General features: G+C 44.1%; 1 pseudogene; it reads left to right on the plus strand.

The window, feature by feature from the left end:
* The first annotated feature begins 1,606 nt into the window (after positions 1–1,606).
* On the plus strand, positions 1,607–2,782 carry LOC128094688 (microtubule-associated protein RP/EB family member 1-like; annotated as a pseudogene).
* The last annotated feature ends 2,139 nt before the right edge of the window (positions 2,783–4,921 follow it).

Here is a 4,921-nt window from a genome sequence, read left to right on the forward strand (position 1 = left end):
AGGACTGTTCAGTGTTTTTTAGAGCAACCTCTCGACAATTTTCTGCAAATTCTGTTTTCCAAAGGACAAAGTCACCTCCTGAAAGCACTGCATGAGCGAGAAAGTACCAATCGTTAGGTGTCAGTCAGTATTCACTTTGATTTTTTTTACTAGGGCCAAAGTGAAAGGAGCCGTGGGGCCATATTGAGCACAGGCAGACTTTAATTTTTCTATAAGCTGAAAATTTAGTTTTGGGTAAGTCTGTCCTGGCTGGGGGTCCTCTGATGGTGGGTCCCCTCCTCATCCTCCTCCTCGCCCTGCTCTAGGACTTTGAGGTCCTCAGAGGGGAGGACCTGGGCAGTTGCCTCAGATGAGTCTCTGGAGGCCTGGCTCCTGGTAACAGGGAAGGCCAGGACGGATTGTGATTTTGGTTTAGGCTTAACAGGTTTTTGAGGACCGGGAGTAGTGGGGGTTTTATTATGAGCGGGAGCAACTGCCTCGAGGGCAAGCTCCTTAAGTTCTTTGTCTAGATGTTTTAATTCTTTTAAAAGCTCAAGATGTTCTTGGCAGGTTTGAAGGGCACGGCATAGCGGACCAAGATCAGGAATAGGAGGGGGTGTAAACTCGAGGATGGGTCTGAAAAAGCGGGAAGGCAAGGAGACATAAAGAGGGGGCATTATATCAGGAGGGGCCGTCGGGGTTTTTTGGGGTGGTTGAAATGGGCCCAGAGATTTCTGGTTTAAAGGGGGGTTTTGAGAGGGGGGCCAATCAGGATTGTGATAGCGGGCTGCCTCCTCCTCCAAGGAAGTCTCCTCGGCAGGGTCCAGAGGAAGGTCAGAATTAAGGTTTTTGAGGGAGGGATAAAGCTGGAGAGGGGTAGGCTCTTTAGGGCTCTTATTGTCAAGTGAGGTGAGAGTCCCTTTCTCCATAGACTGGAGGTCGTGGTCAGAGGGGCAGGCTGAAGGTGGATGGGAGGCCTCTCTTAGGGCCTTTTCACCCATGTCAATGACTTCTTGTATGTCAGGAGAATGTCTATGGACCTTGAGTATATCATTAATAAGGTTCCAACAGGAGAAGGTGGTGATAGGGACCTTTTCTGGACCAAAAACTTTATAATAGTCATTTAGACAGTTCCCAACTTGTAACCATCTCTTTTCATCTATAGTTCCCTCCTGGGGGAACCAAGGATATGTGTCTGTTATGTAATCAAAGAAGGCTTTTAAGTCTTTTCTCTTAACCCTAGTTCCCCGTGTCTTGAGAGCCTTTTTAGGCCAGAAATGAATAAATCTTGTGATGAAGTTGCCCATGGCTCGTCACTTCTTACCTGCGTCGTCACCGCTCTCCTCTGGGTCTCCTCTCTGAAGCGGGCGTTTTCAGGGGGATCCAACAACTTCACCAAGTGCTTGGTCTTTCCTCTGGGAGAATACATTCCAGGTCCTTCTTGTGGGGGTCGAGCGCCCATGTGGGGGTCGGGCCCCACGTTGGGTGCCAGTTGCCCCGGCCAGCAGGGCTTCAACAGGAACACGACCACCTGAAGGATGGAATGAAAGGAACAGGAGACACAAAGGAAGAAGACAACAGAGCTGGGCCGGCAGTCAGTGGACATGGGTTCCCCCGAGAGCTGAAGATGTCAGTGAATGTGTACGTGACATCAGTCACCAATGATACTCAAAGTCAACATGACATGCTGGCTTGGATTAATGAATCTGTGCAGCTGAATCTGACAAAGATAGAACAGTTGTGTTCAGGGGCTGCATACTGTCAGTTTATGGACATGCTCTTCCCTGGCTCCATCCATTGCTTTGAAGAAAGTGAAATTCCAAACTAAGCTAGAACATGTGTATATCTAGAACTTCAAAACACTCCAAGCAGGTTTCAAGAAGAAGGGTGTTGACAAAATAATTCCTGTGGATAAATTAGTAAAAGGAAACTTTCAGGACAATTTTGAATTCGTTCGGTGGGTCAAGAATTTTTTGATGCAAATAATGATGAAAAAGAGTATGACCCTGTAGCTGCCAGACAAGGTCAAGAAACTGCAGTGGCTCCTTCTCTTGTCGCTCCAGCTCTGAGTAAACTGAAGAAACCTCTCAGCTCTGGCAGTGCAGCTCCAAAGAGACCCATTGCAACACAGAAAACTACTGCAGCTCCTAAGGCTGGTCCAGGGATGGTGCGAAAGAATCCTGGTGTGGGCAATGGAGACGACGAAGCGGCTGAATTGATGCAGCAGGTCAAGGTATTGAAGCTTACTGTTGAAGACTTGGAGAAAGAGAGAGAGTTATACTTTGGAAAGCTAAGAAACATTGAATTGATTTGCCAAGAGAACAAGGGGGGAAATGATCCTATACTGCAGAGGATTCTTTATGCCGCAGATGAAGGCTTTGTGATACCTGATGAAGGGGGCCCACAGGAGAACAAGAAGAGTATTAAGCAGCCTGGACCAGCAGAGCAACATCCAAATTCTTCACTCCAAATCATGTGCTTAACTGTTAAATATTTCCTTTTATTATTCTTAGAGGATTCACTGGTTTCTTTTCATAAGCAAAAAGTACCTCTTCTTCAAAGTGCACTTTGCAGAAGTCTCTTTCTGATGAGTTTGAGTTAGGAGCTGTTGCCTTGTAGCAGAGCAGTATTTACATCTAGTTGGTTCACCAGAGGAACAGAGAGACCAACCATGGGGCCCTTCATGTGGATGCTGGTCACACTGACTGATGGAGAAGGGGGTTTTGTAACACATTGAGTGACAACCTCAGAGAAATGTAAAGACTGGAATGAATTTTAAGCTAATGTGAAATTCTGGCAGAGAACGTTTTAATAAATAAATGCCTTAAGAGTATTTAAAATATGCTTCCATATTTCAAAATATAAAATATAACATGACAATAAATAAATAAATATACATATTTGTCATTCAATATTGCATATTTAATATTTTATAGCAACAAAAACTATTGTGAGAACTACATATGTAAGTTTTGTGTTTGGAGTTTGCCTTATGGCTTCTCAGTTTTTCAGCTTCTCCAAAGGCTCTTTCACATGCATAGTGAGCAAACTTACTATCCCTGAAAATGTTTAGCATTGCATTGGCAGACATCTGAGCATCCTTCAGGGAGGTTACAGTTTGGGTGTGAATTGTCTCTACAGGTTCATGTGTTGAAGACTTGGTTGGTCATCAGTCTTTCTATCTCTCCATGCTTCCTGCTCATCTCAAATCCAAACCAACAGCATTTCCTGGTATTGGTTTGGATATCTCCACCCCTCCTGAGGCTTCCCTCTCCTCAAGGTTTCTAGTCCCTTCAAGACAGTTGGCATCATTTCCAGGAAGTCAATAAAAGGGAGAAAATCCCAACCTATATAATAGCTGGCTAAGTCTGGTCCCATAAGACCCACATGACCTAAGGCTTGGTCATTTACATGGCCCAGTTCATACGCTTCTTATTACTTCCCTCAGTACAAGTGGTTTATATCATCCATCTTTCTTAGAGGTAGAAGCTGTCAAGTTATTTTATGGAGCTAGACAAATTACAGGAAATCTCCTCTTTAAAAAGAAAATTCACAAGAAGAGCAAGAAAAAAAATGAAGAAAATGTATTGAATTTCAAGAAAGACTGATCCTACCAGACATTGTATAGAACCTCTATAAATGAAAATACCATTGAAGTAGCATCTGCATAGACAAGCAGGCCAGTGGTATGTAAGAAAAAACTCTCAAATGGAAATTGAGCTTGTTACTAAGGTGGCATTTTAGTTCACTGCAGTAAAAAATGGACTGACTGATAGAATGTTCTAAGATAACCAAATAGCCTTTTGGAAAGGTATAAAACCAGGTTTATAGCTTATGCTATTTGCAAGAATGAAGTCATACAAGGGAATCAAAATGTAAAAGGAAAACTGGAGTAACATGTAGCTCAAGTGGTAGAGCCCTTCCCCTAACCTGTGTGAGGCCCCGGGTTCCATTTCCTGTACTGCAATTTAAAAAAGAAGAAGAAGTAAAACCACAGACGTACTAAAAGAAAACAAAAGTGAATTTCCATTTGATCGTGGGTTTAAAAGGTCTTCTAACTGTGACTCAAAATCCTAAGTAATAAGATAATTGATATATTTTAAATGTAATTTTTTAAATTTTTCAGGATTAAATTTTTTTAATAAGTCAAAATCCAATCACCATGCCAGGGTGATGAGTCAGTGAACAAAATGGCTGCTGAGGAAGCCTGAGGACCTGAGTTCAGCTCCCCAGCCACTACGTGAAAAGCCAGATAAGGAAGCATGCTTCTGTAACTCCAAGGCTGGATCCCTTACCTGCCAGTCTAGGAGAAGCAGTGAGCTTCAGATTCAGTGTAAGACCCCATCTCTAAAGACAAAGCAAATGGGCAGGGCCTTATGAAGTCACACCACTCGTGGAGATCTGTGAGCTGATAATGGTTGCTGAGGGAAGGAGAGGTATTTCCTTCATCCCAGCAGCTGTCCATGTACCTGTAAGTAAATTCTCAACGGGTTTCTATAAGCGATCTTTATTAAAAAATATTGTTCCCTAAAAATGAAGAGAGAGAAACATGAAAATAGAAGGAGGAATTGCTGGTACAAGGAAGAGGATCAGCAGGAGGAGAATATGAAAATAATGAGGGGGTGACTGCCCCGGCCAGCGGGGTGTCAACGGGGGCTACCCACCTGTGGGAGAGAATGAGAGGGATGGGGGAGACACGAGAGAAGACAGCAAGACAGTGTGTTCTGATCAAGCTGCAAATTTTATTCTCCTCAGCAGGGCTTATATAGCATGGGAGGGGGAGGGGAAGGAGGGAAGGGGTGCATGACTTGCCATACGTGCAGGTGAAGGGGGACATGCAGGTGAGGGGCTACGTGCAAGTCGTGCAAGTCGTGAGGCTGCTAGGTGGTAAGGTCACTGGTCAGGGCCCATTGTTCTGTTGCTGTGCTACCTGACCTGCCTG

The sequence above is a fragment of the Peromyscus californicus genome, unplaced genomic scaffold (genome assembly GCF_007827085.1).
Source record: "Peromyscus californicus insignis strain IS unplaced genomic scaffold, ASM782708v3 Scaffold_4__1_contigs__length_199733344, whole genome shotgun sequence".
In the NCBI taxonomy this organism is placed as follows: Eukaryota; Metazoa; Chordata; class Mammalia; order Rodentia; family Cricetidae; genus Peromyscus; species Peromyscus californicus.